Source organism: Mustela nigripes, chromosome 1, assembly GCF_022355385.1.
Source record: "Mustela nigripes isolate SB6536 chromosome 1, MUSNIG.SB6536, whole genome shotgun sequence".
Taxonomy (NCBI): domain Eukaryota; kingdom Metazoa; phylum Chordata; class Mammalia; order Carnivora; family Mustelidae; genus Mustela; species Mustela nigripes.
Window position 1 is genome coordinate 171,993,193 of NC_081557.1, and position 24,319 is coordinate 172,017,511.

At 39.3% G+C, this 24,319-nt stretch overlaps 1 protein-coding gene across 1 annotated transcript in view; it reads right to left on the reverse strand.

The window, feature by feature from the left end:
• The window catches only part of ELOVL6 (ELOVL fatty acid elongase 6), a 122,391-nt gene that overhangs the window by 15,534 nt on the left and 82,538 nt on the right, over positions 1-24,319 (reverse strand). The window lies entirely within an intron of this gene.

The following is a 24,319-nucleotide window of genomic DNA, read 5'->3' on the forward strand; positions in this document are numbered from 1 at the left end:
CAGCTTTACATTTTCCTCTTATGGGCTCTCAACTTAAATGCAAGGTGTTCTGGAATCAAAACAAGGGTTTCTGAAAGGTTTGTATTCTGAAGTGCCAGCCAACAGAACAGAACCCCTCAGCCCGCTAATTCAATAACCAAAGGGGCAATTACTTTTAGGACTGGGCAACAAAGATGTTTATTATACGGGTATTCTACAATCAGAAAAAGAAAAAAAAATGGATGAGATTTTGTCAGTTCTCGAAACATGGCAACAGCTGATCCAACAGCTGCAACTCTACAAACATAGGAGAGGTCCTTGATTTTCCTGATAACAAAACTTGAATTATCATTTGCCATAGATGCTAACAGTATCCAGAGTAGGAAGAATATGCAATGATCCCCAAAGAGGTTAAAGCAAATGAACAACAACCCCCAAATCCACTGTAATGCCCTTAGATTCCAGAGGTGATACAGGAATGCAGTGTTTGTGATATGGAGTAATGACGTCCCCATGTCATATCATGTTTCTTTGACAAAGTGCAATCCCGCTTCTAAAACCTTTCCACACCTGATGACAGGCATCGTTAATAGAGAATGTCTACTTAAGTCAGGTCTAGCATTTAGCCTGTGTTATTATTATTATTATTACTATTTCAGTAATAATAATAATAATATAACAAACCATCAGGTGTGCATTTTTTGCCCAATAAATCAGCAGTTATATGGGAACAGACATAGTAGTGTTTAATAATTTACTTGCCCTACTCTTTCAGTAACAAGTACAGTGTACAATTTCATCTCTCAATGAACGATCCTTTCTAGGTTTGACTCCTTTGTCTTGATTGGAATATTTACTCAGACATCTACATTAAAAAGACTCTCAAACAATTTGTGGACCGAGGCAGGTGAGGCTAAAATTGCATTTTGTATATCAAAATTGAAAATACTCACATCTTATGATATAGTACTTCCATTGTTGGAAACACAATGTATCCTTTAGGCATACTTGCAAAAATATACCATACTGTATGTTTTGTAATACAGAGAAGATGGCTAGAACAAAATCTAAAAGCTCACTGATATGGGAAGGGTTAAATAAACGACAACGAACACAATACAACTACTAAGTGAGCCAGGTACATCTGCCCGAAATGCTGACATGGAAAAGCTCCAAGGTACAAGATAGTTAAGTAAGAAATATAAGGAGAAAAATATTCTGTATGGGGCGCCTTGGGTGGCTCAGTTGGTTGGGCAACTGCCTTTGGCTCAGGTCATGACCCTGGAGTTTGGGCTCCCAGGTCCATGGGGAGTCTGCTTCTCCCTCTGACCTTCTCTCCTCTCATGCTCTCTCTCTCTCTCTCACTCTCTCTCAGGTAGATGGATAAAATCTTTAAAAAAAAAAAAAAATCTGTAGGGAATGACTCAACCGGTGTACGTTTTGAAAAGCTTTTATGGGGATGCCTGGGTGGCTCAGTTGGTTGGGCAGCTGCCTTCGGCTCGGGTCATGATCCCAGTGTCCTGGGATCGAGTCCCACATCCGGCACCTTGCCCTGCAGGGAGCCTGCCTCTCCCTCTGACTCTGCCTGCCATTCTGCCTGTGCTAGCTCTCGCTCTCTCTCTCTGACAAATTAAAAAAAAAAAAAATCTTAAAAAAAAAAAAAAGAAAAGCTTTTATGGCTATAAAATATATATGATGGCTATAAAAATACGTATGGGAAAAACTCTTCAAACTGTTAATGATGATTCTTCATCAAATTTTGTTTTCCAATAGTCAGGTCTTGCTCTTTCTCAGAAGCTATTAGAAACCTAATCTTTAGTGCCCATTTCTAATATTTATAATCTAATGCTAAATAAACCTTTTTTTTTCCTGAATAAAAAAAGATATGTTAAAGTCTAAATGTTGCTTAGATAATGACTGCTTTGCTTCTGAGAGGCCAGACATATTCAATGGAGTTTTTGGGCCAGAGGGGACTCACATGGCCAATAACAATCATGAAGAAGACCAGTAATAAATCATTTAAAACTAGGCGCCTGGGTGCTCAGTGGGCTAAGCCTCTGCCTTTGACTCAGGTCATGATCTCAGGGTCCTGGGATCAAGCCCCGCATCGGGCTCTCTGCATGGCAGGGAGCCTGCTTCCTCCTCTCTCTCTCTCTCTGCCTGCCTCTCTGCCTACTTGTGATCTCTGTCAAATAAATAAATAAAATATTTTAAAAAACCATTTAAAACTGAGTAGAAGTACTGAGTAGAAAAGCTGAACCTAGTTTAGAAGAGGAGGGGGAGGATACACATGGCCTTGGTGGAGAACTATTATGTTTTGAAGCACGGAGTAGTTTCCACCGTGTTTCTGGTGATGGTACCTAATTGTTAAATAGTATCACAGCTAATATTATTCATGAGCTCCTAATTAAAATGTTAACATGTGGCAGTGCAGAATCCATCAGAGATGAAGGCTTCACGGAAGCAGCTGTAGGTGAGGAAAGTCTTGTGGAGACTACAGAGAGGGTATCTTAGCGGGTAACAAACTTCCCTGACAAACAGAAGGTAGGCAAGCCCTCCAGGACTGCTCTCTCCATTCACCAGAAATCCCCCCGCTCAGTCAGAAAGCATCAATCTCAAACAGATGTCCTTATTTAATGTTTGAGGGGATGGGTTGACTCCAATTCACTTTCTGATGTATCAGTTTATTTTCTTAACTTGTGAATCTAAGCATTTAAAAAAAAAAAAAAAAAAGGAAAAGCCCTGTAGGTCTAAATATTGCTTAGATAATACCGTGGGGGTACAGTCTTCGCATCTGGAGAATGCAACTTGGCTATCCTTGCAATCTGGAGTTTGCAATCCAGGCATCTGACAAGGCAAAGAAATGCTGGCTCACGTTTAAAAAAAATCACCTGATAAAAACCAGCCTGGCAGAGTGGGGAGGCAAAGGGGGGAGCAGAGATTAAAAAATAATAATAGTAAGGACAATTGGTACCATAATAGATCTCATTAGAATTTCCCCAGAGAAACATAACACCTGGCTATAGAACTCATAACATTTTAATTTGAATCTGAAATTTTAAGATTGCTCCGTGCCTCATAATGTAGGATTTTATTTCACTATTATTTGAGCTACTATTATTATGTTTTGATCTGAGATAGAGGAATTTCTCGTAACCTTAGCCCCATCAGGGCCAGAGTGGAAGGCGGCCACACAACACTAGCTTCAATTCTTGCTGGCAAGTACTTGACCCTGTGAAAACATTGTGCTAGAGGCTGGCATAGCATTGCACATTTGAAGAACTTTATTGAGCTCCTCCATCATGAAATGTGAGTTTTATAACTTCATGAAGCACCCCTATCCTGGTTATAGAGCAAAAGATGTAGGCACAGGAAGGGCAAGGGACTGGCCCAGGGTCACCCAGTTACTAAGTACCAGAATCTTCTGACTACAGCCCCTGTGCTTTTACCGGACTCCCATTTAGTATAATGGTTCTCAACCTGACTGGATATTACAATCACCAAAAAAGGCTAAAACAATTCTAAAGTCTAGGATTTATCTCCAATGAACTGGTTCAGAACCTTGGATATGGAGGCATGAATGGGTCTGAGTTAGAGACTTTCTGGAGACTTCATCTTCCAAGACACCTTCCTGACTGTTCCCCTTTCTCACCCATCATTCCTACTTCATGAACCTTTGGATGAAGCTGTTGAGGTAGCTGATGAAGAAAGTTACTTATCTATGCATTGGTGCTGTGCTAGGTGAAAATCCTTGTCCTTGAATTTTAAGCCTTTTGTTCTGCTAAATTCCATAAAATTAATGTCTTTTGATGGGTACATTTTCTGCCTTTGCCTTATCTTTTTTATTCAACTGCTGATGGGGGTGTCGTCTAATGCATTCCAGGACAAGTGGAGACCAGCCGACAACTTTCAGCTACATTGGAAAGAAAAATGTGCTGGTTTCTGGACTTTTACAGTGGGAACAAAGACTTAAGTAATACCAGTAGTGAACCCAATTAAGTACCGCAGAAAATTAAAATAGGTGAGTTAGTTGTATCAACTAAAGGAAACCTAAAATTAAATGTGGGCCATAGCAAAGATTAATATCGAAGCCAAAAACTCACCAAGATCACAGAAGTGGTTAGTCATCTTGTTTCTATAAAAAATTTTCTTCCTTTGAAAAGACTCTTAATCCCTTTTGGAATTACAAACTTATTAGGACTCTGATAATTCCAGTGCTAAGATTAATAGCATCGCCCCACTAACTCCACTGCAGTCTTAACTAGGTTTCATAGGCACATGAGGAAACCAAACTTCTTTTTTTCCTGAGGGACGATAAATGAAAATTTCATTGGGAGAGCACGTGAATCGAAATATAACATTATCTGTAGTAAAAATAAAGGAAACTTCTTTAAAAACAAGGTCCAGAGGCCCTGTAGAGGGGCGCTCCCACACACTACTCCCTGTAATAAAAAGCATATCTGGCATTCTCCAACCCCAACAGGAAGAAGTTGACTTTACATTTTCAAGCAGGAGGAAGGAAGAATTTCTCTGGGTCTAGCAACAGCCCCGCCAATGGGAAGCCGCAACACTCAGTCAATGAGAGGCCATAACAGCCCCTCCCAGCTTCCTCTTTTCCCCTGTGAAAGTAAGCCCCCCTCCACTCTCTGGACTTGCCAGTGGTTTGGGTGTCCTGAACTGCAATTTTGTTATTCCTGAATAAACTCATTTTGCTGGTAAGATAGCTGGCTCTTTTATCTTCCTAAGGTCAAAACTGTAAAAACTATAAAAAACCAACCCAACCCCAAAACAAATAAAATGAAAAGGCAGGTAGGGAGGGAGGTAAGAAAGAAAGGGGAGAGGGGGAAGAAAGAAAAAGAGAAAAAATTATCACAACTCTCAGTTTCCCACATCCTTAAATTTAGGAACTGGAAATGTCCTTTAGGATTTCATTCTGTGGGCTCATTCGTGGAAGAACTTCTGTGGGCTCATTCGTGGAAGAACTCCAAGAAAGGGAGGAAATACAAGTCATAAAAGTTGCTGCTCTGTATATGCCCAGTTCATTCCTTTGGGCTTATTGATTTAAAAATCCATTAGACAAATTTTTACAACTTTCTAAGCAGCACATTGACTGTTAATTTTCATGTTGTTCACAGTAATTGAATTACTCTAATCACAAGACATACCAAAGAAAGTGAATTTAAACAATATTCATTTTACACGTATTTACTAAGTATGAATGCCTGTGAGGTGGAAGGCCCTGAGCCAAATCTCACTCCTATCAGAGTTTCTTCTTTTTTTTTAATTTAAGATTTTATTTACTTATTTGATAGAGACAGAGATCACAAGTAGGCAGAGAGGCAGGCAGAGGAGAGGAGGAAGCAGGCTCCCTGCTGAGCAGAGAGCGAGATGCAGGGTTCAATGCCAGGACCCTGAGATCATGACCCTGAGATCAAGGCAGAGGCTTAACGCACTGAGCCACCCAGGTGTCCCCAGTTTCATTTTTAAAGAGATCATTCACATTCAAGGGGTGGCTGGGTGGTTCTGTCACACTTCAGCTCGGGTCATGATCTCGGAGTCCTGGGATAGAATCCTGTATGGGCTCCCTGCTGAGTGGGGAGTCTGCTTCTTTCTCTGCCTCTTCCCCTGCTTGTGCTTGCAACCACTCTCTCCCTCTACTTTTCTCAAATAAATAAAATCCTTAAAAAAAAAATAAAGAGATCACTTAGATACCACCACTGAACAGAGATCATATGAAAAGAAAAGATATTCCTTTCTAAATTATCTTTTGTTAATATTTTTTTAAAAGACAGGGTTATACAGACCTCCAGGGGAATGTCTGGGGAATTTCCCAGAGGATTACAGGGACTGTAACAGTTGACTAGCTCATTATCAGGTGAACTCTATGTGATAAGGACTCTGAGAGTCAGTCTCGCCACCACCCGAATTATTTGCATCAGAAATACGGAAGTTCTCCAGTGAGATCAATTCACCACCAGCATTATGAAGTTAGAGGGACTGGACAGACAGACAGATGCAGACTGAAGATCTTCGAAGATGGCTACTAATCGCTAGAACACCTAGGTCTTAGCAGCTAGCTAATGAACTCAGAACATTAATTCTGCCACTAAAAAGTGACAGCTGTAAAAATCCTTTGTACTGTTGTTCCTGTAAATTGTTGGGCATTGGTGTTGCAGGTGAAACTCAATATTAAACTCTTCTGCTGAAAAGTTGGTGCCCAGATGGGCCACCCTTGAGCTCTGTTGTGTTGGCAGTGTCTACGTTGCAGAGTTCTTCTCCCTCAGAAGAAACCCTCAGCAGCACTTAATAGTCCCTAAACTTGTGGCCAATTCAGAATCTCCCATTCTAGAATGGCCAAGATGCTGACATGGCTTCCCTGACATTTATGAACATCCAAACCATCTGTTCTGAGAGTCTCCCACCTCTAGTTCATGAATTTCTATTTACTCAAGGAAGCCTGAGAATTGGGGCGCCTGGTGGCTCAGTCGGCTAAGCATCTGCCTTCGCTCAGGTCATGATCTCAGGGTCGTGGGATGGAGCCCTGCATCCAGCTTCCTGCTCAGAGGGGTGTCTGCTTCTCCCTCTACCTCTGCTCCTCCCCATGCTCATGCTTTCTCTCTCTCACGCTCTCAAATAAATAAATAAAATCTCTGGGGGCGCCTGGGTGGCTCAGTGGTTTAAGCCTCTGCCTTCAGTTCAGATCTCAGGGTCCTGGGATCGAGCCCCAAATCAGGCTCTCTGCTCAGCGGGGAAGCTGCTTCCCCACCCCCTCTCTACCTGTCTCTCTGCCTACTTGTGATCTCTCTCTCTCTGTCAAATAAATAAATAAATAATCTTAAAAAAAAAAAAAATCTTAAAAAAAAAAAAAAGAAATCTGGGAATCTGAGAATTTCCCCTCTCCTACACTTCAACAGCCAAACCAAAGTCTCCATAGTCCAGCACAACATGGTAATAGGAACTCATGGCCCCAATTTAATCACAAAATAATTTTAGAAACAGAAAGCATAGCACAGATAAGCACAGTTTTATACATTTGTGTATACCAAGTCTAATCAGAGAAGAAAAATTCACTTTGTTCCTTAATTTTTCTATAGATCTTGGCTTGCTTTCCATTTCCATTTTTCCTATTAATCCAAATTTTTCTGTGGAGAACAAAGGAACTATTGCTACATGTAAAAACATAGATAATTCTCACTAATATAGTGAATTAAAGGATCCAGACACACAGAGTACAAAATGTACACTGTTTATATGAAGTTCAAGTACAGGTAAAACTGATCTGATAGAAGTCAGACTAGCAGTTACTTTTGGGGAAATAATAATTGCGAAGGGGCACAGAGAGAAGCTTGTGGTGCGGATCATGATTTTCATCCAAGAGAGGCCTATACAAGTGAGTTAACTTGGTTTAAAAAAAAAAAAATCATTGTTTTGAGTTATTTCCTTGGGATAGATTCTCAGCAGTAGAATTGCTGAGTTAAAGGGCTGGCTAAGAACGTTTTTCGTCAAATTCTGGGTCAGATCATGTTGAATTTGAGGCATGATGGGACATCCAAAGAAGAAACTGCAGATTGATATGACATAGGGACTCAAGAAATATGTCAGACCATACATGTGTGGGAGAGGAGGGATGTGGGGTGGGAGAAGCTAGAGTCATGGAGACATTTTGGTGACAGGAAATCCTAGTAGAACCATGAGCTGCCATCCATGGCGTCCACAGCTCTGTGCAGATGACGTTAGGTCGACCAGGAAGATGATTGAGAAAAGATGCCCCCATAAAAGGTTACCAGGACACTGATGTTGTTTCAGGTGCAAGAACCCAGGTAACAGTCCATAGAGCTGAATAAAATGGCTATAAAAAGGTCAGAGACAAACTAAGAAATGCATGAGTAAGGATCAAGTATGCCATCATTGACCAGAGTCACAGTCCAATGCGCTCCAGAGTTTCTCATGCACTGAACTTCTTAGCTACCGAACATCTCACCAGAATCTCTAATTATTTAACAGGGATTGTCAGCGTAGGTGGTCCCTGGATTTAGGGGTCGGGGAGAGTGTAGTGTTCAAGGGGCACATAAGATGCCCGAAATTATATGAGAATTTTAATTACAGTGAACCATGGAGGGTCATAAAAATGAAGATTTCCAGGCTCCAATTTAATAGCTTTGGGGGAAGACCCAGAAATGGAATTTTTTAATAGACATTCCAAGTGTTTTGATGCAAATGGCCCACAGGTTTCAGTTTGAGAAACTCAGCAAAGTTTCTCCTCCTTCCCTGTCTTGTAAAATCATTTTCCACCCCCCCCTTTTTTTCCATATCCCCCTTTTATGGAGGTCACAAAGACTGTATGGAGTTGGTCCCTTTAATTTTGACCTTGCTAGTTAAGTACACGTGTGTATTGAGCAAAGAACATGGGTTACAGGTCAGACCAACTAATTATGATCTGTTACCTATAAACTGTGCTTGTGGGTAAATACCTGTGGGTAAATTTCTTAATCGTTAAGCATTAGTTCCTTCATCTGCCAATAGGGACATAGGCACATTTTACATAGAGGTGGATCATGACAATTTGAAATATTGGTATATACAATATTAATAAGAACACCTGTGACATGTAAAATCTGAAGGAATATGCATGCTCTACATCTAAAATATACTCAAGGACGACATGATTTCAAAGCTGATGGCCAAATGGATATACACTCTAATATTGCCACGTGAGAGCAGCACATTAGTGGGAAACAGAAATACCATCGCTGGTCAGCGTCCTCTGAACAATGCTGTTCTTCAGGTGCCTCAGAAGTCCTGGGTGTGATTTTTGGGGACTACTGAGCTGTAACTTTAACCACCACTGCTGGTGAATTTTAACAATGCCATCCAAGTAATCATTAAGGTGGGGGTAGAATGGAGAAACATGAGTCAGCAACCAAGAACTTTGGAATGAAGAAACACAACGTAAACACAATTACGTAAACACAACGTAACACAAAACTTACTATTAGGAATGTACTTATTGTTATGTTTAAAATCATTCCTATGGGGAAGGCTCCTGGCTGGTTCAGTAGGTAGAACACGCAACTATTCATGTCAGAGTTTTGAGTGCAAGCCCCGTTTCGGGCATACAGCTTAATTAAAAATAAGTAAATACAAGTATTACCTATTTTTCTTAAAAAGGATTTTATTTTGTGATTTTTTGAAAAAAAATTGTTTATTCTGTTATGTTAGTCACCATACAATACTTCATTAGTTTTTGACGTAGTGGGCCAAGATTCATTATTCACATGTAACACCCAGTTAAAAAAGACTTAAAAAAATAAAATTATTCCTACGGGAAAACAGATTTTGAATTATGAAAGTTCTGAAATACTTGAATATTTTGAAATTTTCAAGAAACTCTTCTCTGTCAAAAAATGGGACACCCTTATAGTAGTACTTCCTTCATAGGTCTGTTGTGAGGATAGTATAGATAAAGCACCTAGTATCTGTCATCTAAATTTGTTATTAGGTTTGGAAATTTAGAACAGAACCTAGGATTTCTTCTCTATTGTCAAGGGAGGGAACATGTTCACTTTAAATCAGAGTAATCCAAAATGTTTTTGGAAAATGAAGAGTTTTAAGGATAAACTTTTTCCATTTAATATTGAGAACTACTTCCTGTCCCTCTCCTTTCACAGAAGTTTTCATCGATAACTTAATAATTCCCAAAGAAGTCCGGTTGAAATCCTTCAAGAGTGGATAATAAGTCCGATTTTTTTCTCTCCTTTATTTTTTGTGGTTTTGGTAAGATAGTCGTTTATTTCGTATTCTGTTAAAGCAAACAGAACACTCTGAGAAAACTGCTCCCTTAGAAATTTTTTTTTTTTTTTTTAAAATAATCAGTCGCTATTCTTATACCTTGGCTCATATTTCTTTCCTACTACAAGACCAGGGTTATCTGAACAGCCTGAAAACTTGGCAGTTAGAAAGAGTAATTATTCTCCCTTCTGGACTTGCTCCAATTCAGGAAACAATAAAAGACTTCCGGTGGTTTGCAAACCCAGCTGTCTCTGACACTCGTCTTCATTCTATTAAAAATTACTGAATGAGTCTGTAGTGTGCACCTGCTGTTAAGGTCACATCAGAGAAACTTATCCTTTCCCTTGTTTGTATAGTTACTTAAGTTGCATTAGGAAACAATCATTTACAATTTATAGTGGGGTGAAGAGGAGTTAATATTTTTTCTGCCTCTTTGAATCAAGATTCCAGATACATGGCTTAATTTTTTTTGAAGGGTTTAAAATTATAGATCTATTTAGAATTTGTAAAACATCTCACAACCTTTGCCTAGAAGCATTTAAAGCTACAAGAAATAATAGATTGCCAGGCCAACATAAACCTGACCCTAGGTTCAGAAGCTTCCAGTCCCTTCAGTCACTCCTGTTCAAAGGTTTCAGGGAACTGTGTGTGGAGTTTGCGCCAAAACTGACATCACGGTGTTGTGGCTTGAATATTTGATAGGAATCAAAACGAGAATGTATATTATGTTTCCTTTTCTCTACATGCTCACCAACACTTGTTATTTTTTGTCTTTTGTTAATGGCCATTCTGACAAGTGTGAGTTGCTATGTCATTGTGGTTTTGATTTTGCATTTCCCTGATGATCAGTGATGTTGAGCCCCTTTCATGTGTCTGTGGCCATATGTATGTCTTTGTTTAAAAAAAGGTCCATTCAGCTCTTCTGGTCATTTTTAATTGGATTACCTTTTTTTTGCTATTGAGTTTTATGAACTTCAAATATTTTGCATTTTAACCCCTTATCAGATATATGATTTGAAAATATTTCCTTCCATTCTGCAGTTTTAGTTTTTTTTTTTCTTTTTGTTTATGGTCCATCTGCTGTGCAAAAGTTTTTTAGTTTGATGTAGTCCCATTGGTTATTTTTTGTTTTTGTTGTCTTTGCTTTTGGTTTAGATCCAAAAAAATCACTGCCAAGACCAATGTCAAAGAGCTTACTACCTATGTTCTCTTGCATGAGTTTTATGATTTCAGATCTTACATTTAAGTATTTAATCCATTTTGAGTTAATTTTTGTGTATGGTGTAAGATAGCTGTCCAATTTCATTCTTTTGAATTTGGCTATCAAGTTTTTCCAGGACCATTTATTGAAGAGACTATGCTTTCCCCATTGTATATTCTCAGCTCCTCTGTCACAAATTAATTGGCCAAATGTGTGTGGGTTTCTTTCTGGACTCTCTACTCTGTGTACTGACCTACGTGTCTGTTTTTATGCCAATATCATATTGTTTTGGTTACTATAGCTTTGTAATATATCTATAATGATGCTTCCAACTTCATTCCTTTCTCAAGACTTCTCTCGTTATTTGAACACCTGCTAGGTTCCATACAAATTTTAGGATTGTTTGTTCTAGCTCTGGAAAAATGCTCTTAGAATTTTGATGGGGATGGCATTGAATCTGTAGGTGGCTTTGGGTACTATGGATGCTACAACAATATTAAGTCTTTCAGTCCACGAGCACAAATTATCGTTCCATTTACTTGCATCTTTAACTTTTTTATTTTTATCAATATCTTTAGATTTTAGCGTGTAGATCTTTATCCTCTTTGGTTAAACTTAATCCTAAACAGTTCATTCATTTTGATGCAATTGTAAATGGGATTTTTTCCCTACTTTCTCTGTCTGCTAGTTCATTATAAGTGTGGAAAAACATAATATATGTTTGTATATCAACTTTGTATCTTGCAAATTTACTGTACTCATTTATTATTTCTAACAGGCTTTTGGTAGATACTTTAGGGTTTTCTATATGCAATATCAAGTCATCTGTAAAGCATGACAGTTTTACTTTTTCCTCTATGATCTGGATGTCTTTTCTTTCTTTTTCTTGCCTAATTGCTCTGTCTAGGACTTCTAGTACTATACTGAATAAAAGTGGCAAGAGTGGGCATCCTTGTCTTGTTCCTGCTCTTAGAGGAAAAGTTTCCTTTCCCATGGCTGTGGGCATGCCATATATGGTCTTAATATTATGTTGAGGTATGTTCCCGCTATGCCCACTTTGCTAAGAATTTTTAAACATAAGTGGATGTTGAATTTTGTCACATACTTTTTCCTACAGCTTAAAATGATCAAATGATTTCTATCCTTCTTTCAGTTAATGTTATGTATCATGTTCACTTGAGGATGTTGAAACATCCTTGCATCCCTTGAGTACATCCCTCTTAATCATGATGCTTTAAAATCAGCAGATGAGCCTCTTGATCAGCTGTTTCTGCCTTGGGCTGTGGGATGGGGAAGTCCAAGCATACAAGCCCTTAAGAGCCACTTGTCAGGTTGATCGATCCCTGCAGGTCTTGTGCACTCAAACCTCATTTTCAAAGCTAGATGTTTTGGGACCTCACCTCCCAGGTGCATGTCTTAAAAGCTGGGATGTCTGATGTGGGGTACTAACCCTGCACTCCTCAGGGAAAAGCTCCAGGTTTTCAGTTGACCTCCCGATTATGGATCATGGTGCCTAGGGCAGGGTTTATGGTGAGACTGTGCCTCAAGTCACTCTAACCAACTTCAATGTGGGCTTTTCCCCCATTTGCCTGGTGTGTGGGACCCTCTCAGCTGGTTTTTAGAATTTTTTTCGGAGAAAACTGTTCCATATGTAGCTATAGATTTGGTGTACCCATGGGAGGAGATGGGTTTAGGATCTTTCTCTATTGCGATCTTGATCTGGAATCTGCCTTTTCTTCTAATGACTTCAAAATTTACCCTAGTTCTGCTCTGTGATCTTAAGGATCAAAGTCCTTAGGAGCGCAATAAATTACATACACATCCTAGAGATGTCAATCAGCAGATTAGAGGACAACACTCAAGTACATTTCCTTACACTCCTAGGTGTGATTAAAAATGGGTTTGGTCTGAGCCAAAACATATGAGGTGGCAAGAAGCATTACAAGATGTAAAGATAAAATCTTCTGAGCCAGGGGTTCTGTTCAAGATTGTAGAAGTTCTAGAGTTTGAAGTACGTTCTTTTTAAAGGCAAGAATTAGGTGTTCTTCTCAGCTCTTCTCACCTAAGTTCTCCAGTCTCGTCCTGGACCCTTTTGATTTTTTTTTTTTTTTGTACCAACCTAGTGGAACTCCAGTTTAAAGCTAAACCCTTACAGAAAGCCCAAATTACTACCTCCCAAACAAGACAACTCTAAGTAGCTAATGATTCATAATTTCAAATTCTAGACAATTATGGAAAGTTGTATTGAAGATTTCTGCTCCGGCTCTGGGTTAAAACAAATACTTAGGAATAGCGAGCAATCTCTCTTGGCCACTTCAATTACCCTGCACATCCTCTCTAGGTCTGTGACGCTTATCCATGTCCTGGAATGAAAAAAATTTAAAAAGGCCACCAGTCTTATAGCAGTAGTAATGAAATGAAAGGAAGAAAAGTAAACCATTGCTTTATTATGCTTTTAGGGAAATGCTGCGCGTGAACGATTAAGTATTTTAATTATATAGATTTGATTCCAAATCCCAGGGCTCTGCAAACTGTAAGAACTATCATGGGTGAGAATGCAGTGAGGCTCGCTTGGGTAGCTCAGACTCCTGCCAACATGACAATTTAGCATAAGTGATGATAAGAAGGGATCAAACAACCCCACTCATTTTCACCCACAAATGCTTTGAAACAAATAGTAGGGAAAAGTTGCGAGGAGACCTCGCTACCAGTTAAACCACTGGGAGCCCCAACTAATGGAACTGCTGTTTTAAAGGGAGGAACCCAGGCTGTCTATTTCACAGGCAAAATCAAGTGAGAGCTAGGCCACCTGTCAGGTTCACAGCATCATCAGAAACAGCAGCTACTATCTGGAGTTCTGGGTTGATATCCAGAGGAGAAAAGTTGATAGCTTTCAAGAAAGAACTGCCAATACTTTTAAGATTGAAGTCAGAAGAGGCTTGCAAAATAGTTGCTTCCTATGGGAGAGGCATTATATTTAGGAAGATAACTTTCATTTACCTAACCGCAGTGGGTAATCCTAGTTAAGTGACCAATGTTTCTTTCTTTTTCCTTTTTAAAAGATTTTATTTATTTGACAGAGAGATAGAGAGGCAGTGAGAGAGGGAACACAGGCAGGGGGAGTAGGAGAACAAGATGCAGGCTTCCCGCTGAGCAGGGAGTCCAGTGTGGGCCTGGATCCCAGGACCCTGAGATCATGACCTGAGCTGAAGGCAACTGCTTAACAACAGAGTCACCCAGGCACCTCCCAATGTTTCTTTATTGAACCCTGATTTCATGTCTTTTCTACAGTTCTCAACTGTCCTTGAGGACATGTGGACCACGAAGGGAAGGAAGACTCAGCTCTCAGTATTTTCAGTTAATTCTCTGCTCACTAAATGTCCCTCTCCAGAATAAACTTCTAGTCCTTTTGCAGGTCATTCCTTTTTCAGGTTCCTTCAGCCAGTCTACCACTGTGGTTAAGTCAACTTAATAATGGCAGTGAGGAAATAGGCAAACTAAGTGAAGAGGATGAAGGGGTATAAACTTCCAGTTATAAAATAAATAAGTCACTGGATGAAAAGCACAGCATAGAGAGTATAGTCAACGGTACTATACTAACTTTATATGGTGACAGATGGTAGTGAGACTTGTCATAGTGATACCGGCCTGATATATGGAATTGTTGAACCATCAGTGATGTATACCTGAAACTAATATAACATTACGTGTCAACTATAATATTTAAACATTTTAAAAATGATCAATGTCAGCATCAACTGATGCATTCCAGATTATGAAATTAGGCAATTTATTTTTTTTTTTTTTAAGATTTTATTTATTTGACAGAGAGAGACATAGCGAGAGAGGGAACACAAGCAAGGAGAGTGAGAAGGAGAAGCAGACTCCTGCTGAGCAGGGAGCCCGGTGTGGGGCTTGATCCCAGAACCGGGGATCATGACCTGAGCCAAAGGAAGACGCTTAATGACTGAACCACCCAGGTGCCCCTGCAATTAGGCAATTTCAAAAAGAGTTAGGTCTGAACATGTTTTAAAGGAATCAATTCATTCAAAACTTACAGTTTTTGTTTGGTTGGTTTTTTGTTTTATTTTGTTTTTCACTCTGCTAACAGACAGGATTCCTTAAAAATTTGTGAGGTAACATATGAAGATTAAACATGGTAATTCTTAACTGAGTCTCAACTCAAAATAACCCTTAACAAATGCTTCAGGGGTTGTTTTACTTATATCCTAAATTACCATGCGATCTCTTCAAGAATGCTCATGTTATTTCTCACACAGTTTCAGAAAAGCTATCATATTCCAGCTATTTAAATACTAATTCATTTTGGCAAAATGATTTAAAATGTCTTACGTGTCAGCTGTTTCAAGTTGTTATAGCAGCAGTAATACAAACATATTACTGAAGTCCTATTTTTGTCCAAACTCAAATATATTAACTGGATTACAGAGAATTAAAATTACGATGAAAGAATCTCAAGTTTAGTGTTAAATTATAGAAAAGGAATGTGCCAAAATATTAACAATAAATATCTGTGTGTAGTGAGATTAGAGGCTTTTTCTGTGTGCTTCCCGTAGTTTCAGTCTTATACAGAGAGACTTTTCACTTTAAAACTAGAAAAAGAAATTATTTAATTAGAAAAGTACTACTGAATAGCGTTTCCAATTGTAAGTAGGCAAATGTTGTCAAGTGGACTGCCTTTCTAGCAGGAGAGGCCATTCTTTTAACCTCAGCTCTCTCCCTGCATTACAATAGTGATGGCCTGAGTTTTCTATAAACTTTTTATTTGTATTTATTTATTTATTTATTTGACAGACAGAGATCACAAGTAGGCAGAGAGGCAGGCAGAGAAAGAGGAGGAAGCAGGCTCCCTGCTGAGCAGAGAGCCCGACATGGGGTTTGATCCCAGGACCCTGGGATTATGACCGGAGCAGAAGGCAGAGGCTTTAACCCACTGAGCCACCCAGGTGCCCCTCTAAAAACTTTTTGTAATAAGATTTTATTTATTTATTTGAGAGAGAGAGAGAGAGCAGGAACAGTGGAAGGGGAGAGAGACATTTGTGTAAAGAATCTCAAGCAGACTCTGAGCTGAGCTCGGACCCTAACAGGGGGCTTGATCTCACAACTGTGAGTTCCCAACCTAAGGCCAAACCAAGAGTCAGATGTTTAACCAACTGAGCCACCCAGGTGTCCCTAAACTTTCTACATTTATAACTTACTGCCATAAATCATAAGCTTATGTCTTATCTGGACTTAATCATTATGTAATGAGTAGATTTTTTTTCCCCTTAATTTGGAAGGAAATAGATAAATTGGGCAAGTCTGGAGCCGCAGAGTGACCTGCAGGTCACTGCCCATCCTAAAGTCAGGAGGAGGCAGCCTGCCCACTGGTCAGAGCCCAAAGTGCCACCTTCAAAGCAGAGTGGCCTCTCTCCCTGGCTTCTTTTCAGTAAGTCCTTTTCACAGCAGTTTGGAATTCTCCCTCACAATGCACATTTTTATGTAAAAAGAAAAAAAATGAGTAAAATATCCTGCATTTACTTACTTACTTATTATTCTCTTGGAAATAAAAATTGGTAGCTCCCGGATTCAAGGAAAAAGCAGAAAATGTTTCTTGTTTCCCCCTTTGGAAAGAAACACTTTCCAAAAAAGGAAAGGAGAGTCACTAACAGCTGTCTACAAGGCCCTGCCCTCTATTTATTTCCCTTTTTAATGAAAAAAACATATATATATTTTATATAATTTATATATGTAATATGTATTCTATATAGTAAAAAATATAATATATAATACATATTATATATATCAACATTTAGCACCTATTTGGACCCTAAAGATGCAGCATAAGAGCAGACAAAAATTCCTGCCCTTGTGGCATTCATAGTTTAGTAGGAGGAGAATGAACAAGATTATAAAACATACAGTGCGCTAGAAGGTAGCAAGTGCCAAGGAGAAAAATAAATCAGGCAAGGGCGGTAAGGAGTGTGTGGTGGGGACTTTTGTGATTTTGGAGAGAGAGGCTGAAGAAGTTCTCACCAAGGAAGTAAAATTTGAGCCAAGACTCGAAGGAGATGAGGGAGAAACCATTGGCGTACCCGGACAAGGAGCATTCTGGGCAGAGGAGGGAAAGTGTGAGGACTCTGAGGAGCAGCCTAACTAGCACATTTAAGGAACAGCAAGGATGGGGGGGAGGAAGAGGGAGAGGGGAGGAGGGGTCAGAGAATAACAAAGACCAGATTGTGTAGGGCTTTGCAGGCCTTTGGAAGGCCCCTGCAATTATATAACATCTAGCTCAAATTTCTTTCTTTTCTTTTTTTTTTAATTGAGATATAATTGACATAAAGCATTATATTAGTTTTAGGTGTCCAAACCAAATAATTCAATATTTATACATATTGCAAAATGGTCACCACAATAAGTCTAGTTAATAGACATCAACAGAGTGACGATATTTGTTCTTGTGCTGAGAGCTTTTAAGATCTATTCTCTTAGCAACTGTCAAATATGCAATACAGTACTATTAGCTATAGTCACCACGCTGTACCTTACATCCCCGTGTTGTACGTATTTCATAACTGGCAGTTCGTACCTTTCTGTCCTCTTGCCTACCTCCCTACTCCCTGCCTATGGCAACCATCAATCTATTCTCTATGAGTTTGCAATTTTTTAAAGTCCACTAATACATCTTTCTCTCTCTGACATCTTCTTTACCCATTTATCCACTGATGGACACTTAAATTGCCTCCGCATCTTGCTGCAATGAACATAGAAGTGTGTGTATCTTTTTAAATTAATGTTTTCATTTCTTCCAGATAAATCCCTAGGAACGGAGTTGCTGGATCCATTTGGTATTTCTGGTTCAAATTTTTAAGAATGCTTCCTTCTGTTTTCCAAAATGGCTGTGCCAACAGTGCACAAGGGTTCCCCTTCTTCTGCATCCTTGCCAACACTTAGTGTTTCTCGTCTTTTCCAGATTTCCTACAATGTGCCTGTAGTTTCACTGATGGAGTCTCATGATACCAAGTGCAGACTGGACTGGGCATGTCTGACACAGCTGACCGCAAGAAATCCAAAGGATGAATAAGTGAAATGACTGAAAATGCTGAGTGCATGTGACTGGAGGAGTGGCCAAAGGTGAGACTTCTTTAAAAATCTGTTAATTCAGAAACTCTGCGCATGCCAAGGTGTTCCAGGAACAGCCAGACACAGTTTGGGCCCAAGAAACTCATATGGTCTCCCAGGAGGCACATCGGGAAGGCAGCATAGGGTCTGGTTAAATGAGGCATAGCAAAGAGTTTGGTGGAAGCTCAGAAGTGATATGTGCTAAGACTTCATAGAGCTGGCAGCCTAAGTCAAGACCAAGCGACTGGTAATGTTTAAAGGGGAAAAAAATGGTGGAAGAATGAAGAAAGAGAAGGGGTTATGAGGTGTCCAAATACATGAAATTAGGGTAGGAAAAGTGTGTTTGTTTTGAATGGAAACATATGTTGGCTTGAGTGGAAAATGTATACATGGCAGTGGTGAAAGGTGGGTCAGGGTAAGATCAGAATTTTTTTATGGACAGATTGATGTTTTAACCAATAAGCAAAGGAGTTTCAGTGAAGGTTTCAATAGGAAAATGGTATGGTGTGTAGAGCTGCTTTGACAGAGAAACTTTTGGGAGAGAGCAACTAGTGGCGGCAAATACTCAAGAAGAGCTGAAAGTCATGACAGGAGTGGCCAATGTGGCCATGGAGAGGTATAGACTGCTACACCAGATATTTGAGAAGAATTATACAACCTAGTGACTGGTTAAGAGCTATTTGTATATTTTGAACGACTGAGAGATGTTCACTAAGAAAATGGTGACAGATTTTGAGATATTTTATGGGATCAACAAAAAAGGAATCTGGTTTGAAGATTTGAAATTTGAGTGATGATATGCCAGACATTTAGAAGGGTTACAGATAGGAGGGCAACTTTCAGGTAAGAGGCAATGCTAAAAATAAAAACTTGTTAGGGTAAAGTTGGCAAATAATTATTGGTATTTTTCCTTTTCCCGTTTCATTGAGCCAACACAATCTCTAGTGGGTATAAATAGAAGAGCCATTTCATCTCCCATTCAAGTTGGGACATTGTGAGAATGAGAGGGCAACTGTGAGTAATTACAGCGGATAAGGAGCAGAGAAGAAGGGCTGTCCAGAGCAAGTGAGGACGTACAGATTCCAGTTTATAAGCGCTCTCTTACTTTTTCAAGGTTGGGGAGCTGCCCATTCCTTATCTTTATTACTGCTCTTGTTTTCTCAAAAGGAGTCAAGTGATTCAATTAACGTCGCTTCACTGTCATTTGAGGCCACAGTGTATTCTGGCAAAGGACCCAGTTTTAGACACCTACACAACAAACACAATGCTAATGAAGTAGTTTATGTCCTATAACTCCTCTCTATTGACGCTCCTGGCACAGCTAATGAAGTGTGGAGGGGGAGGGCCTGAAGGGTGTGCACGCGCGTGCGCGATGCTGTGCACACACGTGCTGGGGACGAACAGGCAGGGAAGTGTTCTCCTTATCCTGTAGAGGTGATTCGTTTGGTAGTTCCTTTGCTGCCAAAAGTAGTTTAACAGAAGAGCAAAATTGATATTCAAACTGAGTCTGACTGTGGAGAGCATTCCTGCAGCTCTCAGGTAGGAAGGCACTCAAATCCAACTCAAAATGCTAAAGAAAGCTGTTTTCGTTCAGACTCAACATTGTCATCTTCATTTAAGAACATGTTCACATGGTACCCTTCTTCAGGGAAGGAAGTCAACTCTGGAAGTACCCTGTAAAATGTAGGGGTGATTTTTCCTAGGGCAGGGGACTTTTTTTGCCTTTACTGCCCATTAGGCTTCCTGCCTTAATAATTTATCGGGCTTTTTATTCCGAGTAGATGCTTCACATTTCTCTTGATGCAAACGGAAACAGGATGTGTTTTGTTGGCGTTCTTTGACCTGACCTTTGAAACAACCACGTCATCTGGTTATTGTGTTATTTCTAGTCTCTGTGGTCTTATGTCTCAACGAACAGTTTATTTTTGAGAAAAATCTATTTGATTCTGCAAAAACTTTTCTATACCCTGCCTTCAAGAAGGAAGATTTTTCTACATATCTATTAGTTACAGTTTAAAAAAATGAGACAGAAGCTGTAATTTATAAATATGGCATCAGAAGCAAAGCATGCGATGATTTCTATGGTTCTTTGATAAAATGGCACAAAACCCAGAAAGGAAGAAAAGGCCCAAAGTATTGATCTATCTATATGAGACATATATATATATGGTCATATTTTACATTTTCAAACAGACTATACATAAAAACAAAATGCAAAACATTTTGACAAAATGGTACGATGAACAAATGTTTAAATGAGCACTATTTGGCTTCGATCTGTCTATAAGTTGTTTATCAGACCATATATCTTCATACAATATAGAAATCCCAGATAATCTTTAAAGAGTCAAACAACAAATGGACGGAAAAGGAAGGTCCTAAAATTATACTTGCAACCATACATACATTCTTTTTTATTTTTTTTAAAGATTTTATTTATTTATTTGACAGACAGAGATCTCAAGTAGGCAGAGAGGGAGGCAGAGAGAGAGGAGGAAGCAGGCTCCCTGCTGAGCAGAGAGCCTGATTCGGGGCTCCATCCCAGGACCCTGGGATCATGACCTGAGATGAAGGCAGAGGCTTTAATCCACTGAGCCACCCAGGTACCCTTATACATACATTCTTAACTCAAGATTATCATCAGAAAAGAGCAAACAAAAAATATTCTTAATTCTAACTATAAACTTGCCATTAGGGAGGGAGGGGAAAGGTGTGCATCAACAGGGCAAAATTTGTGTTTGGATATAAGTTCGTTTTACTTAATGTACACCAGCATTTCACCAGAATCTTATTAAGTACAGTTGCCAGCTTATCTTTTGAAAAGTAGATTTTTTTCATTATTTGCTTCCAACTTAAAAACAACAAAAAAACCCACAAAAAAACCTACCATCCATACTTTGTGTCAAACGCAATTATCTTTTTCTCACGATCTATTCATGATAACATAAAAACCTGACAAAAAAAGAGTTGACCACTCCTTCGGACCCTCTCTGATCCCATCATTCTCTCTGCCTCCACAGAAGCGGAGATAATCATTAGCAGAATTTTTTTTCTGCTATTACTGCATATATGTTAATAAATAAAATGTAGTGTTAATTTATGGGTTATGAAAGTTTCATACATGGCATCACATTCCCATAATTATTCAGCAGATTGCTTTTTTTGCTACTCAGCATGTGTTTTCTAGAGCTATTTTTTCCTTTGTTACTTTTGCCTTCCTTGGTGCCATTTAAAAATGTGAAATTTCTAACCTGTTACAATACAATAGGAGTTTTTCTCCTGTTACATTTATAGTTTATGGACCACTTCTTTCATATCATTACTATCACTGCAATCATTCTCTGTAATGCTGTTCTTTGTGGATCAGGAGGGACCACTTTTGGCCACCACAGAACAAAATGCGAGACCAGAGTGCTTGAGTATGAATTGATTAAATTGATTAAGTTATTCTGAAATTTGTCATTTTCAATGTCCTGTCATTATACAGGTCAGTGATGTATTTCCCCTTCAACAAGTTTTTTAGCTGTCCTATTTTCTCATCCAAATAGTTTCTGTTGGTTTTATTGTATATTTATTGCCTTAACGATACTAAGAAGGTTGCTAATAATTCTCCAGATATTAAACGTTGATCTGTGTGTAAAAAAAATCACAAGTAGATTTGATTAAATATCATTCATCTGCTGCTCTACACTGTTCAACGTACTTTTCTAAATGTTTCTGGTGCTATCTTTAAAGACAGCACTTTGTTCTTGGAAATCTCACGAAAGAAAGAAAAAGAATCATTATTTTTAAAATTATGCTTGAATATACTTAAGCCAACACTTAAGCCAATACTGAAACTTAGTGGCAAAGTAAGAATACAGCCAGGAGGGTGCCTGGGTGGCTCAGTGGGTTAAGCCGCTGCCTTCGGCTCAGGTCATGATCTCAGGGTCCTGGGATTGAGTCCCACATCGGGCTCTCTGCTCAGCAGGGAGCCTGCTTCCTCCTCTCTCTGCCTGCCTCTCTGCCTACTGTGATCTCTCTCTGTCAAATAAATAAATAAAATCTTTAAAAAAAAAAAAAAAAAGAATACAGCCAGGAAATAAAAATGAGCCTCAGTGGGAAAAATGGCCAGTTAATAACAAGATGAGAAGTCAGACTGCAAAGCATGGAAACTTTGGCTTTGTGCAAATAAAGCCTAACACAGTTGAAGCCAGAGTGAATCACCAGGAAACATGAGTAAGCAAATCTCGAGCAAGTGTGACATTGGCATCTAAAAATATGCAACACATCTGACTCTGATGTACACTGACGAGGCTCCCTGCTTTGACCTGTTCTGGGTCAGAGACCAGGAAGGCTCCTTGAAACTCCTGATGCTACCAGAGGGAAGAAAACGCTGCCAGACAGATACTGGGATAAAGGCTGCTTGAGTCAGAAACGCACACATCTCTACCCCATCTAGTAGGATCTGGAGTCATTAAATAAATGTCTAGAAAATGCTTTACAAATCAACTATAGTAACCCAGACGAGATACCATAGCAACAGCATTTAATGACTCAGCGGTGTCTGAGAAGAATGGAGCAGAGGCACCTTGAAGCATCTGATGATTTTTGCCGGGAGAAACAATCTCATCTAAAGGGTTTACTAATTCCAAGTACCAGGATTTTTCTCAACATTGATCCTAAGGAAAGGTTCAAATATCTAGGGCCAAATGCCACACAGGACAAGCTCAACAAATAAAGAAATGCTTGTCCTGAGTGTGGGGGGATTAGGTAGGGCTCTGTGTCCTTAACCCGCTCATGTTCCTAAGGACTCACTGACACCAGATGCTGGGGGTTTGAATCTGGAAAGGGTGGGGCAGGGTGCCAGGTGATGGGTGATGAGGAGAAACTCCCAAGAAAACCGTGGAGAAATCATTCTTAAATAAAATGAACACATTGTAGTCCCAGTGGAAACTCAGTCATGATCATATTCTACTGACTCCATCCAAACTTATGACAGCTTTCAATAAGTTCACTGGTATATGGCTTGCATGAAGGCTACTATCATATATTCCATCAATATCCAAAAGTAAAGAGAGAGAAGAAAAATATTCTATAGGTAATTCTTGCCAAACTAGACAAAATGATTGGTCTGAAGACAGGGTTTTTTAAATTTTTGCTTAAGTACTTGGCATATCCAAATTAATTCCCATCTCAGTTGTCTTAGTTCATGAGTAAATACAGTGTGTGGCATTTGCAAATTAGTCAGAGTTGAGTCTCTGGCTCCCACAGAAAGCTAATGGGCAAGCTTGAGAAGTTGGAGAAAAGATATTATTTCTAAGTGGTAAAATATACTCACGCACAAAATCACATTTTCAATGAATTAAAAAAATATCTTGCTGTTCCTCCCTTCCCCACATTTTTAATTCTTCTAACTCAAAATTTTGTCCTCTTTCTCTTTCCTTCTTTTTCCAGATAGAATTGCTGAAAGGCATCATTAGGATAGAGATTAACTTTTTCCTTGAGACACCTGGGTAGCTCAGTTGTTTAGCTTCCGCCTCATGATCTCATGCCAGGCTCTACCCTCAGTAGGGAGTCTGCTTATTCTTCTCCCTCTGCTTCTCCCCTCAGCCCTGAGCTCACGCTCTCTAAAATAAATAAATAAAATCTTCAAAAAAAAAAAAAAAAAAAAGATAAATTTTTCCTCAAATAGCAAAACACTTTAGTAGTGGCAGGCTCTGTGAAACTTACATGTGAACAAAAATGAAAATGCTTTTTGTGTTACAGAGAATCATGTCCTGATTCAGATTAAGATGGAAGAATTTTTTGGTGACAGATCCAAATCACTGAGTACTTCATATGTAGAACTTACAAAATGCACTGAATTAGAGGACAGCCAGTAGTAGCAAGCAAATGAGTGTTTGGATTTGGGGAATCCTGCTTAACGGAAATGTACAGATCTGACATAATGGAAATGCACAGATTGTCAGAGTTTATGAAAATCCTCTTCCTGCCTCACCATTTTTTAAAAAGATTTTATTTATTTAACAGAGAGAGATGACAAGTAGGCACAGAGAGAGAGAAAGAGAGAGGAGAAAGAGAGAGAGAGGAGGAAGCAGGCTCCCTGCCGAGCAGAGAGCCCAATGACAGGACTTGATCCCAGAACTCTGAGATCATGACCTGAGCCGAAGGCAGAGGCTTAACCCACTGAGCCACCCAGGCGCCCAGTGCCTGATCATTTTTAATATGCCTTGAGTGACTAATGAG